The sequence below is a fragment of the Aegilops tauschii genome, chromosome 5 (assembly GCF_002575655.3).
Source record: "Aegilops tauschii subsp. strangulata cultivar AL8/78 chromosome 5, Aet v6.0, whole genome shotgun sequence".
Classification (NCBI taxonomy): Eukaryota; Viridiplantae; Streptophyta; class Magnoliopsida; order Poales; family Poaceae; genus Aegilops; species Aegilops tauschii.
The window spans coordinates 196,897,590-196,912,587 of record NC_053039.3 but is presented as its reverse complement, the minus strand read 5'-3'; the positions used below and the strand labels follow the sequence as shown (position 1 = coordinate 196,912,587).

Here is a 14,998-nt window from a genome sequence, read left to right as displayed (position 1 = left end):
ATATAGGGGGGTTGGGCCGCACGCCCTGTGTGGCACGGAGACGACCCCGCCCGCACGAGGCGTCCGGGCGCGCGCAGCCACAACCCGCACGTCTGGTGTGTGGCACAATCGCCCACACGTCCGGGCGAACGACCGCGCTGCCCGCACGACCCAACACGCCCATCATCCCGGCCTCCTTTTGAACCCCCGTGCGACCTGCGCCGTCGTCTCCTACCTCTCGATCCCCTACTTCCATCACCTTACTTCTCTAGTTGCCATGGCAACCAGAGCAGATCCCTAGCGCCTCCCCACCGCTAACCACACCCCTCCCCCCCAACCCCGCCCTCCCAAGACGACGAGCTAAACAAGTGGATCTCCGATCTCCTTCTGTTTCTCGTCCTTCTTCTGTCCAGAAATTTGAAATTGCAGATTGCCCACGAAGATGGCGACTAGATCCACGCTGTTAGGGCAAACACACCACAGATTTGTGTGTATTCGCATTTGCCCACCAACATACGCCAGATCTGCCATATACTATACTAGAGTTGAGCTAAGCTTCTGGGTTGCCTTGGTGCGAGTAGTTGGTACTGAAGGATGCGTAGGAATCACTAAAAATAGGGAGAGAGAAAGGAGGAATTTTTCATAGGGAGGGGAGGAAAGATAATTGCCACTTGTATCTAACGTCAGTTGCCACCTATCGTTGTCGTTAGCTGCCACCATGTTATGTTGTTGCTTGCCATCCTATTATATTGGCTATTGCCATCGCTTCAAAATGATAGATGGCATCCAGATTTTAGAAAAGAGAATGAATGTGCATGTCCTACTTGGCATGATGTGTTGGTTGCCTACGCAGGAAATGTGATAAGATTGTCGTGTTATCTTGTATGTGCAAACAGCAAGAATGCATTTTGCGGATTATTGATGCGTTCTTGTTCATGCAGTGACTGAAAACACAGTGGCGGACAAAGCGGAAGAATGAATCATGAAGACGGCACTGATCCTTGGTTTTCTCAAAGGCCGGAAACGCCCCCTTGGGATGCATCAGAGTACAATCAACTCATTTCTGCAGGGCCATTGCTGCCACTACTAGAGCAGTACGCGAGCATCGGTACGATGCATGATAAAAAAAGGAACAGTTGCCATGTTTGTGACGAGGAAGATGGCATTCTACTTATGTCCTACAATGTCATATTTTGCAGGTTCTTATGACCCAACCACACACAGGGGGATACCATGGCAAGTTCAGTCACAGGGCGCTAACACTGACAAATATACGGGCGACCAACTTCAAGTAGCTAATGTAGCAAATCAAGGTAACGCATACGAAAAAGAAACATACTGGTGTGGCCATGAAATTAAACTTGCAAGGATGGCAAAAGACTCACGAGTTATATGGAAAAATGTAGGACCTTCATGCAGCACGTGGCATCAGGAGGCAACCATGTACCTGCCATCAACGTCGTACACAGGTGAGTCCATGAAGTGAAGTTGTGGACAGTGAATTAGGAGAAGGAACATAGGTGACATTGGGGTTGCCATGCCTGGACAGCTGCAGTTGCCATGCCTGGACAGCTGCACTTGCCATGTGTCATAAAATGGGATTGCAATGTCTAAACAACTGTGGATGACAAGTGTGAACAAATCTGTGTGGCATGGATGCACCACTACATGTGCCATGTTGTAGAAAACTAAGTTGCCATGCATTGACCAACTGCTAAAATGATCACAGGTTGTTATGGTGGATCCACATCGGCAAACGTCTCATGGCAAGCTTCACAGTTGCAGGCCAACGCTATTGCAGATAGAGCACATCAAATTGGAATGACAAACCAGATACGATCAGCACATGCGGCACAACAAGGTAAAAAAAATGTGAACCAGAAAAACATTAGTGCATTTGCTTTTGTAGGAAAAGCATGGGAGGAAAAGTGGATTTGTCACGGTGGTGGTGGAAAAAAAACAAAAATGCTACCAAGTGGACGCGCGCAAAAAGTCATCTATTGTCTTCAGGATTTACCAATTGCTATATGAATGTGTGCAACATTCATGGTTGATTCCATTTGCCTAGTGAGCTCGTACCTAGAATACAAGTTTTGATGCTAAAAGATGTTGGTTGCCATGTCTTGGCAACAGTAGTTTCCATGTATGTTGGGCTATAGCTGCCATGGCTGTAGAATCCAAGTTTTGATGCTAAAAGATGCTGGTTGCCATGTCTTGGCAACAGTAGTTGCCATGTTTGTTGGACTGTAGCTGCCATGGCTGAAAAACTACAGTTGACATGCATGGCCATATGCAGATTCCACGGCTTGCTGTATGAATGATGTCATGCCAAATCACATGCAGTTGCTGTCTTCCGTTACGATAAACATGCCATTCAAGCAATGCTTACACACGTACCTGTTTTTTTATTGCATGACCTCCAACTACAATCAACAGCGGCGCGGGGACATCTACTGCGGAAACCTCTGAGCACATGCAAGAAGCGTGATGTAGGGTGGAACCCTAGATGGCCGATCTTTCACGAAAGGAGCGGATCCCTAAGAAGAACGCGATGAACACGAGGGGAAACACGAGGGAAACACGAGAGAAATCACTCAACCAACAAGAATAGATCACACATGCGCTAGATCGATGAACACAAAGGTAAGATACAGGATCCAAAGTCAACAACGGACGATACAAACGGTAACCGGTTCTTCTCCGTGAGGAGGTCTTGATGGGGGCCACACAAGAGGGGGTCTTGAATCCAAGGTGATCTTCTCCGTAGAGGGGCCGCGGTCTCTCTCGTGGAGTAGATCCGTAATGGATGAGCAATGCTCTATCTCACATATGAGCTAAACCAATGCTAACCCTAACTAGGAGGAGGTGGGGAAGTATAAATAGTCTAAGGGACGAAGGGGTACATGGGCCTCGGCCCAGATGCGCTGCACGCAGGCAGAGGGGGGCAGATGTCCGGGCGACGGGCCGGATGTCCGGGCCTTCCCGAGACGCCGGATGTCCGGGCGCTGGGGCCGGATGTCCGGGCTGGCAGGGTCCAGCTTCTGTGATGGGGCGCCGGATTTCTGGGAGCTGGGCCGGATGTCCAGGCCTGGGGGCCGGATGTCCGGGCTGACTTGGTTCAGCTTCGAGTGTCTTCTGTGATGGGCGCCGGATCTCCGGGGGTCGGGCCGGATGTCCGGGCTGGGGCTGGATGTCCGAGGCCTGTAGTAGCTGTCTCTTCTTCCTTCTCCTTCCTTTGCTTCCGCGCACGCTTGGCCTTGGTCCTTGGGTTCTCCATGGTCTCCTCGGGTGTACCTGAGTATGAACAAGGTCCGCGCTTGAAGTAGCATCCATGTCTTGCATGCGGAAAGGGAAGATTCGGAAAGGAGCGAGTTCACCTTAGGTCCAATGGCGTAGGCTCGAGTGTACATGGGGATGATCGTCGGATGCTCCGCATCAGAGCGTTCCACCAGCCAGTCAACAATCATGCCACAAACAATGCAGAGTCAGTGTCGGAAATGGCAATCGTTCCAGCAATGCCGACAAGCACACCTTTGCATACCAACACAAACAACACTCAAGCAGATGAAACAGTCGCCGATACTGAAGTGAACGATGAAACTGATGATGAAGCACAAGGGGATGAAGAAGATGGGCAATCAGAAATCAAGGTACCTCAGCCACCATATGTTGGGCAGAGATTTGATTCATTCAAAGATGCCAAGGAATTCTACCAGAGATATGCAATGTTCCATGGGTTTGCGGTCAACACTGAATACCATAGGAAAATTAAAAAAACTAACGAGTACAGCAGAGGTGAGATGAGGTCCTACAAGGCGCGAAGGAACAAGAAGGGTAAAGGTGTTGCGCCTGTCGTTCCAGAACGAAAGAGAGGTATCATTGTCAAGACGGAATGCCCTGTCCGGTGTAAGCTAAAAGTAGATGGAGCACGGTGGGTGGTCACTGAATATTTTGACGAGCACAACCACGAACTCATAAAGAAGTTTGACCTGGTAAAATTTCTGAGCGCCCACAGAGGATTCACCCCCCTCGAGAAGAAATTCATAAAGCTGCTACATGATTGTAACGTTGGTCCATCAAGAATGGTCCAAATATTGTCCCGCATCCACAGCGGAGATGGTAGACTGAGTAGCATGCCCTACATACCAACAGACGTCACAAACCTAAAGGCAAAGTACCATAGAGAGAGCAGGTGGCTGACATAGAAGACACGATAGCCTACTTCGACGAGAAAGCAAAAGCAGATCCAGATTTCTTCTACAGGATAAGATTGGACGATGAGGACCGTGTCAGGAACATGTATTGGGTGGATGGTGCTGCAAGAAGAGCCTACAAACATTTCCGAGATTGCATTTCGTTCGACACGACATATCTCACTAATATGTACAAGATGCCCTGCGCTCCATTCATAGGAATAAATAACCACAATCAGTCATTGCAGTTCGGATGCGGGCTCGTTCGGAACGAAGACACGGATGGGTACACTTGGCTGTTCAAAACTTTCCTGGAGTGCATGGGTGGACTTGCTCTGATGAACATAATAACAGACCAGGATTTTAGCATGCGTGCAGGCATAGAGGAGGTCTTTCCATTGGCAGTGCACAGGCACTGCAGGTGGCATATTATAAAGAAGGCCGAGGAGATGCTAGGACCGTTCTTTGCTGACCGTCCAGAGCTGCACAAGGCATTAGAGTTGTGCGTGGACCACAGCTTGACCGTGGAGGAGTTTGAACGGAGCTGGACAGCTATGATTGAAACATATCAAGTCCAAGACAACGAGACGCTTGCTAGCCTGTGGGAGAAGTGAATGTACTGGGTGCCGGCCTACTTCATGCAGTGCTTCTTCCCATTTCTGCAGACTACGCAGCGCAGCGAGGGGTTCAATGCTGTTCTGAAGCGGTACGTGAGCCCTGGCAACTCATTGCTGCAATTTGCCAAGCAATACACAGCTTTGCAACAGAAAATACTGGGATCTGAGCTACAGCAAGAAGCAAACACCGCGCTCAAGCAGTCTAAATTGCTAACATATTTATCGATGGAGAGGCAGATGAGCAAGACATATACCAACAAGATTTTTAACAAGTAAGTCATTTGTGTTACCGTCTTATTTGCACAAGCATGAAGGTAGTAGGTGCCATATAGAATGCAATGCAGTTGCCAGCTTTTTTGAATTGCTGATATATTGAAAGTGGCCATTGAGTGCAGGGTAATCATGATATGTAGTTTCCATGTGAAAGCAACTATAGTTGCCGTGTGAAATCAACTATAGTTGCCATGTTTAATGAACTGTAGTTGCCATGTTTAATCAACTATAGTTGCCATGTTTAATGAACTGTAGTTGCCATGTTTTATGATATGCAGTTGACATGTGACACAAAACTTCATTTGCCATGTTGTATGAACTGCAGTTGACATGTTAAATGTAATGCACTTGCCAATTAAAATGTTATGCATTTGCCATGTGAAAATATCATGCAGTTGCCATATGGAAACAAACAACACAAGAACAGATGTGGGCAAAAAATCAGGATTTCCATGCCATCATTCGTTTTAGATGCCTTTACTACGTTACAGCCTACATCAACATAAGGTGCTACAAACATCATATAAGAGTTTACCAAACCACAAAAAACATGCAGATTCCAGGAAGAAATAAAGCGTGCCAGCATGTACACAGCTTACCAGGTGGACGAACATACGTTCAAGGTTTGTTCTCTCTTGGGCATGTCGGATTCAGAACCTGAAGACCCAGACAAAGGAAGGAACTACTTTGTGAAGGCCTCGATAAACGAAGGCGAATACTACTGCCAATGCTGCAAATTTGAACGGGACGGGGTTGTGTGTTGTCTCATACTAAAAGTAATGGACATGAACACGGTCACACGAATGGCCCGCCATTTCATACGGCGGCGATGGACTTGGGACGCTGACGACGCGTTGGGGCCACAAACATCAATGCAGTTTTGGCTGTGCATGATGAGAGACCAGAGGCAACCATGGAAGCCGTGAGGCACGTTGTGTTGACAAAGAACTATGCTGAACCAATAGATGAGGCGTGCAAGAGTGATGAGACAGCGAGGGTGGCAGAAAAACACAGGAAGGCCCTGAAAAGAGAGCTTGATGAGATCAAAAAGAGGAAAGCTGAGGAAGCCTTACACAGGTTCCCCCGCACCTCAAGTGTGCCTTCGTCCATGGGGCCATCATCTGAAAACTCGAAGGTAGGATCTAGAACAGCAAGCACACAAACCCAGGTCAGGAACCCGCCCCGTTCCATCACAAAGGGGCGTCCAAAAGAGGTGAGATACAAATCGGGGTTGGAGATTCAAGCAAAACACAAGAAAACAAAGAAAGGGACGGCAATCCGTAAGCAACATTGGAGCACTGTAACTTGGTTGTTGGTGACATTTTTTGCAAGGTAGATGTTCTAAATTTTAAGAAATGGGAGAATGACGCTTGGTGGGCATCAGAATTTGAAAGAAAATTCCATGAATGAATGACTACAATTGCCCCGTGTGTGGTACTGAATCTGCCATGTTATTTCCACTGAATCTGCCATGCTTTTTCTACTGAATCTGCCATGCTTTTTCTACTGAATCTGCCATGTTATTTCTACTGAATCTGCCATGCTTTTTCTACTGAATCTGCCATCGCGTAGATTTCCGTTTTCATTCAACGCATTTTAGTCCACACATATTTGTATTGTGTGCAAACTATGAAAAACAAGTTGAAACGATCGCGTGCAAAAACGCAAGGTTACGACTGCTTATGAACTACCATGCTAACCGATACAGTTAGCAATACAAAAAACCCAAAAGCCAAACGAAAAGAACGGTAACTTTCACTAACCGTGTCTGATCAACTACATTTGCCATGTTTTCAGGCAGCATAGACGCATTCAAAACACCCAACTGGTACTACCAACCACGAACACATAATAATACTGAAACATAAACATAGCTGCTGTCACACCTAAGTAGGTTCACATCCACACATATATTACAAAAATATTCAATGTCACTCACATGCCACCTCTATATACTAGGCTACGGGCAGATGCAGTCATAACATAGTACATGGACATAGTTTTAAAAGAACAAAGTCAACCTTACATTCCTCAGCCACAGAAATGTAAGGTAGTCGTGCGGTATGGAGCACCACGTGATCACTTGTACTTCTTGTTGGCTTTCTTGACAGCTTCCTCTATGAACTCTCGTGCGTTGGCCCGCGTGTTGAAATCTTCATTCATCAACCAGTTCCATGTGTATATCTTGCGGAGCTCGACGACCATTGCAGCTGTGACGACAGGGACCCGTCGACCTTCCCACTTTGCAAGGTATTCCAATGTGTGAAAGCCATAGTCATGCCTATAAAGGAAAGAATCAGGTCAACTAAAGAGAACAGAAAAATCATAAACTTCAATGCAGAGGTGACAAAAAAGGTTTGGGATTGATGTGGAGGACACGTGGAAAAAGATAGTAATTACCGGTTTCCTTGCTTCGTAGTCGCGACATATTCGATTGGGAAATGACCGATCTGGACCCTTGAGTTTTCGTAGTGACGGTTCCATGTCTCTTTGAGGCTGTTGATGATGAATTCAGCATGCGTAGTAAGGTCTGCATCAGCTTCTGAACGCATTGAATCTAGCACCTCAAATCGTTGGTTCTTCAGGTCAAGGCAAAACGCGTAGTGGTGACCACACTTGTCATGTGGGTCTTGTGGTGCAAGCTCCTGGAACATGGGGAACAGTACCTGCAAAGTAAGATGAAGGAAAAAGAAAAAGCGGGGTTCACATCAAAAACAGCAATGATGTAGTTGGAAAAATGATATGTAAAGATATCGCCGGATGCACTAAGAGGTACATGAATGAGAAGGCAGCAAGTGTCCAAATATGAACAAAGTTGCCTAGTATTTTAGTTGTTGCTGCCACATAAGTTGCATTAAGAAGCAAATCAAACTCATTTTACATGGTAGCTGTTGCCACATGAAAACAGCTGTCACAAAACAGTGTGTAGCCCACATGTGAAGCATAGCTACTGGCAAAACATAGCATGGGAGGAAAATGTGCAAAAAAGAAGGAATACTCACACACTTCTTCATTGTGAGCTTGAATTCACCATGCGCAGCAAAATGCTTCCTCGGGATTTTATGGTGGAAGTCACCATCCCATATTTTGCAGGTCACACTGTACTGCATGATTGTTTTGTCGGGACAAATATTCATATGCATGTTGATGAAGTCAATCCCACATGCAACTACATTCTTCGACATTTCACCGAGTGGCCTCACAGACTCGGCAAGATCACCCAGGTCAACGTACGTCGCATCACATTGTATGATCTTGGTTCTGTCCAAACATGAGTTGTATGAAAATGATATAACATGAAAGAATCATGTCTACTAAGTAAAAAATAGAAATAGAACGTAAACAGAGCATCTCTAGAATAGCAAAAGGAAGAAAAATAAAGAGGAAAGCAAATGAGGGGTTATGTGGTGTGGTCATTACGCTTTCAGGTCCTTCATGTGCTTGCTGTTGGACCTCGCATTTCCAAAGCGCTTGACAATATCGTACAGCTGGTTCTGATCCTTTGTGGCCTTGACTTCTGGCTCATAGTCATCTGCGGGTGGTGCGTGAACTACCCTATGCTGCCTCACAGAACCAGGGGTGGCACTTCTAACGGTATCCTCAGATACCGACTCAGCAGGCGCGTTAGAATTTGATTGCCCCTAACCTCATGAGGACCTCCTCTGCAATGCTGCCTCCTCAATCCTGTGAAGTAAATATGCCCTAGAGGCAATAATAAAGTTATTATTTATTTCCTTATATCATGATAAATGTTTATTATTCATGCTAGAATTGTATTAACCGGAAACATAATACATGTGTGAATACATAGACAAACAGAGTGTCACTAGTATGCCTCTACTTGACTAGCTCGTTAATCAAAGATGGTTATGTTTCCTAGCCATAGACATAAGTTGTCATTTGATTAACGAGATCACCTCATTAGGAGAATGACGTGATTGACTTGACCCATTCCGTTAGCTTAGCACTCGATCGTTTAGTATGTTGCTATTGCTTTCTTCATGACTTATACATGTTCCTATGACTATGAGATTATGCAACTCCCATTTACCGGAGGAACACTTTGTGTGCTACCAAACGTCACAACGTAAATGGGTGATTATAAAGGTGCTCTACAGGTGTCTCCAAAGGTACTTGTTGGGTTGGCGTATTTCGAGATTAGGATTTGTCACTCCGATTGTCGGAGAGGTATCTCTGGGCCCACTCGGTAATGCACATCACTATAAGCCTTGCAAGCATTGTGACTAATGAGTTAGTTGCGGGATGATGTGTTACGGAACGAGTAAAGAGACTTGCCGGTAACGAGATTGAACTAGGTATCGAGATACCGACGATCAAATCTCGGGCAAGTAACATACCGGTGACAAAGGGAACAACGTATGTTGTTATGCGGTCTGACCGATAAAGATCTTCGTAGAATATGTGGGAGCCAATATGGGCATCCAGGTCTCGCTATTGGTTATTGACCGGAGACGTGTCTCGGTCATGTCTACATAGTTCTCGAACCCGTAGGGTCCGCACGCTTAACGTTACGATGACAGTTTTTATTGAGTTTTGATGTACCGAAGGAGTTCGGAGTCCCGGATGAGATCGGGGACATGACGAGGAGTCTCGAAATGGCCGAGACGTAAAGATCGATATATTGGACGACTATATTCGGACTTCGGAAAGGTTCCGAATGATTCGGGTATTTTTCGGAGTACCGGAGAGTTACGAGAATACGTATTGGGCCTTATTGGGCCATACGGGAAAGAAGGAAAAGGGCCTCAAGGGTGGCCGCACCCCTCCCCTTGGTCTGGTCCGAATTGGACTAGGGAAGGGGGGCGCCCCCTTCCTTCCTTCTCTTTTTCCCTTCCTTTTTTCCTATTCCATATGGGAGGTGGAATCCTACTAGGACTAGGGAGTCCTAGTAGGACTCCACACTTGGTGCGCCCCCTCCTAGGGCCGGCCTCCTCCTCCCTTGCTCCTTTATATACGGGGGCAGGGGGCACCCCAGAGACGCAACAATTGATCCTTGAGATCTCTTAGCCGTGTGCGGTGCCCCCCTCCACCAAATTACACCTCGATAATACCGTTGCGGAGCTTAGGCGAAGCCCTGCGTCAGTGGAACATCATCATCGTCACCACGCCGTCGTGCTGACGAAACTCTCCCTCAACACTCGGCTGGATCGGAGTTCGAGGGACGTCATCGAGCTAAACGTGTGTAGAACTCGGAGGTGCCGTACGTTCGGTACTTGATCGGTCGGATTGTGAAGACGTACGACTACATCAACCGCGTTGTGATAACGCTTCCGCTGTCGGTTTACGAGGGTACGTGGACAACACTCTCCCCTCTCGTTGCTATGCATCACCATGATCTTGCGTGTGCGTAGGAATTTTTTTGAAATTACTACGTTCCCCAACATCCTGCGGTAAGCTTCATCAAGTGACGGTGTAATCTCCTCAGGGGTGGCTGCAAGGATCAAAACAACGGGTTAGGATACCTGGAAAACAAAACAAGTTTAGTGTGAAAGAAAGGGTGCAAAATATGAAATGTAGGTGCAAAAATAAGGGAGTTGCCATGTGGAGGCAACTCGAGTTGCCAGGTGTAGTGCACTGTAGTTGCCGTGTGGCAACAATTACAGTTGCCACATGGGTTGAACTGTAGTTGCCATGTTGCATCAACTCCAGTTGCCATGTGCTTGCTAAATGGAATTGCAACATGGCAACAAACTGTAGGTGGCATTGTGCAGCAACTCAAGTTGCCATGTCCATCAGATAAGATTTGCCATCACCAGTGAGTAACCAAAAAAAGCTTGGGACAAAAGTCAGACTACAAAAATGTATACAACAAAATGATAAACACAGAAAAAATGTACCTTGCACAATCGGCTCTGCAAACTTCACAGCCTTCCTGCCATCAACCATTGGCTGCGCCATCATTGGGGCCATGCCTGCCGGGAAAGCAAAGGCAACTGGCATAGGATCTTGCACCACTGGTTCATCTTGACTGCGATCGATGCCAAGGCTAAAGCTCGGTGGGGTGAAAGCCATTGGGTGCCTCTCCTGCCTACTAGCCGGACCGCGAACAACTTGCTTGGCAGAATCCAGGGGTGACAGATCAACAAACATTTCTGCCTCGTCTGCTGCAGAATCATCAGGCTTATTAGTAGGGCGGGGCGTGTTGTCAGCGGTATCAATCGCAACTTTCTTGTCAATCTTCTTGTTTGGGTTGTAGGGGACACCAATGTTGACTGGGAGCTTAGAAGTGCGTAGATTTAAGCTGGGGTTCTCCACGGCGGGTAAAGACGCAGTCTGCTCCAGACGTTCACCTCCGCCAGTCATGCCCGGCTTGCCACCTAGGTCAGTTGTACTCCGGACTTCCGTTTTCTCCATAACATTGCTTTTGGCGGGTGGTGGGAACAGTGTGGACGCAGGAACATAACCAGAGTCATCTCTGCTGCTCCTAGCTACAGTTGGTGCGTTGGGTATGTCTGCAGATTGCTTGCGGGGGCTACGACGCCTAGGTGGAAGACCAGCTCGTGAAACGGTCGCCGTAGCAACCTCTGGACCACCAGAAGCTGGAGTTGTTGTGCCAAGAGTCTCTCCTGTGGATGGCATATCATTCTGAATTGTCGCTGCAGCCCCTTCTTTTGTGGACGCAGAAGTGCCACCACCCACGCGCTTGGAATCCGTATCAGATGAGCGGGAATCTTCCTTGCTTAGGTTGATATCGGGAGCGTCCACTTCAACACTTGTTGATCGGGTGACATGGGTCACAGCAGCATCCTTCATTGCCAGCACAGTGGGCAATATCCCAGCAGTCCTGGCAGATACTGACTCATCACTCCCAGATGTACGGATGCCTGTTGTTGTAGCCTGCACATCTGCAACCGGCGGAGATGGTCGACCACTTGCATCAGAGCTAGTGGGAACAGTGGACGGTGCAGCAGCAGTTTTGTCGACTGGCGCCTCATGAACATCTGAGTTGCCACCTGTCGACAGCTTTGAATGAATGCGTTCGAGTGGGTCTCTGGGGTTCTGCTTGGTCACGCGTGTAGTAGTCTTCTTCACCTGAAAGAAAAGCACATGAAGAGTGTAAAAAATTGAACAAAAATAGTTGCCATGGTAGCCATCTTAAAAATGAAAAAATGTGTGATGTGCCAGAGCTGCCATTTGAGAACTAGGTATGGATGAGCACACAAGACAATGTAGGGGGGTGGAAGCCAATGGAAAGCTGGTAGTTTCCATATAAGTGGAATAAGAATTGCATGTGGCCTAGTTAGTAGTTGCCATGCAGAACAAGCAGGAGTTGCCATGCAGCAAAAAAATCATGAGAAAACGGCAGTTGCCATGTGGGACTGATGGCAGTAGCCCATGTGGCAAGCTGGACAGCTGCATTGAAAAGCAAAACGGTAGTTGCCGTATAAATGTATAGACTAAAAAGGTTGTATATGATCTACAATGCATCAAGCAAAAATGTAGCACTATGACAATGAAAAAACAGGGATAACCTACTTCTTGACTGTCTTCCTCAAGTCTACCAACACGACAGGATCCCCGGTGTTGGACGTCGACGTACGAGGAGATGACCTAGTGGAAGGGGTGTCACCAGCAATGGGGGCACCCTTGTTCAATCGGGTAGAAACACTGGTTGGCGTTGGTGCTTGTTTCTTCATCACTGCTCGTCCACCAGCTGTCGCCTCACTGCACGTATAAAAAATGGCAAAAAAGGTACCAAGTGTGAGACACGAAAATCATGCCACACTTAGCAAACAATGAAAAAAAGGGGCAGTCTGTTAAAAAGGAGAGACAAACAAAACACTAAATAGATGTCGAACCTCCTCCTAGCAGCTAAGGGATCGGTCCTAGACCTCTTGCCAACAGAGCCCTGCCCAACATCCTCTGGAGCCCTGCCCCTCTTTGAGGGCAACACCCCCTTGTCTCTCGCAACTGTCTGTTCAATGAGTTTCTCCGGTGGGGGGACATCTGGTGCAGCCTTGTCCTTCTTACCACCTTCACAAACTTCAACATGTTCATCGTCGTCGGTTTCATGTTGCACATTTTCCATATCATCATCATCGTCCTTGTCGAGACCAGCATCTCCATCTAGTTCATCTTGCGTGTCAGGAAGCTCCTGGGAGCTGTTGTAGTCATACCGGCCACGACAACCAGTTGGCCGATGTATCCGTTCTGCAACAAATGGTGTGAACTGCCTCACAACCGCGTCGCTGTCAGAGCCATTAAGTGTAGTCCAACCCTCAACCAACTTCCCGAGCAAGCTGGTCATGTCGGAAGCAAACTGCCCAACTAGATGCTCAACAGGTGCCCTCGCCTGTGCACGAAACAAAAAGCAACAGTAATGTAGAGGCAAAGGTGTCCCGATGTTTCGATGAGATAGCAATCATTTTCTGTGGGAGTCGACTTTGACGATCCGACTATGAATGTGCGAAGACGTCGCGCCTTAGCAATCGCTAAACCAACTTCCGAGGGGTTATTGACCACGCCGGAGCACGATCAACCTGACCACGAGGGTCTATTTCCTGCGAGCAAACAAAGAACAAGCAAGAAACTGAGATTGCAATCTGGATATTGCGAGTAAAAGAGGAAAGCTTTATTAATGAAGGTGGGGCTACGTGACGCCTTTGTCTGGTCGTTGAACACAAACGAAGTACGCGAAGTTGCAGCTATGGCGAACTTTTAATCTAAACAAAACCCAAAGTCTAAACGATGCCCTAGGGGCTGTATATATGGAGGAAGAGGGGGGGATTTCGTGGCCCTTGGAGGAGGGGTCCGAAACCCACCCTAACTCTTGTTTCACCACACATACGGACTCTAAAAACAGCCTATATTGAAGTATTTCGAAATTACATGGGCCTGACCCAAAAATAAGGTGACGCAGCACCTAGAATAGCCTCTGGACGAAAATTATGAAGTAGCATCTTGTATATTTCGTCCAAGGCTTCATGCACTCATTATGGTGGCTTCAAAGTCCTGAAATCATCACTTGAAACTCTGTTCTTGTCTCCCTTCCGCATGCCATCAACTCCATGCTTGTTCTTGCTCCAATGTTCATCCTTCTCCAAGCTAGGCCCTTCATTTGTAAGCAAAACAAATGTATCCAATTTAGGCAGCATCATATTCTCATGAACATTAGAATCATTACCAAGAAACGAAAGTGCCTGGTAATTTCATTGGCGTGCGCGAGCTCTAGTAATCGGTCCAGTATGTATAGTAGCAGGGGTTGTGGGTGTAACAATGGTATTGATGTCCTCATCCGTCTTCTTCACGCCAAAGTGTCCCATTAGTACTCCTCCATGCGCCTCCCGCAACAACAAAAGACGAACGGACCTAGCTGGAATGCATAGCTTGTTAGCACGAAACACAAATCCATCGTTAACGACGAACTTGTTCCATGTTCTACCTTCTTTACAATTCTGCAATACATCTTTAAATTCAGCATCATGCACATATTGATCTTTGATGGTCTCCAAACCAAATATTTTAAAGTCAAGTTGTGAAAGCATAGTATAACGACGAGACAATGCATCAACAATAACATTTTCTTTACCCTTCTTGTGTTTAATGACATAAGGGAAAGTCTCAATGAATTCAACCCATTTAGCATGTCTACGGTTCAGTTTAGCTTGACTTTTAATGTGTTTCAACGATTCATGATCAGAATGTATAACAAATTCTTTGGGCCATAAATAATGTTGCCATGTTTCTAAGGTCCGAACAAGAGCATATAATTCTTTATCATAAGTAGAATAGTTCAGACTAGGCCCACTCAATTTTTCATAAAAGTATGCAACAGGTTTGCCATCTTGTAATAACACACCTCCTAATCCAATTCCACTAGCATCACATTCAAGCTCAAAGGTCTTATTAAAATCAGGAAGTTGGAGTAAAGGAGCATGTGTCAACTTATCTTTCAATATCGTGAAGGCTTCTTCC

General features: G+C 46.7%; 1 pseudogene; it reads left to right on the top strand.

Annotated features, from left to right (window-relative positions):
* Nucleotides 1–3,476: 3,476 nt before the first annotated feature.
* Nucleotides 3,477–6,868, top strand: LOC109760653 (protein FAR1-RELATED SEQUENCE 5-like; annotated as a pseudogene).
* The last annotated feature ends 8,130 nt before the right edge of the window (nucleotides 6,869–14,998 follow it).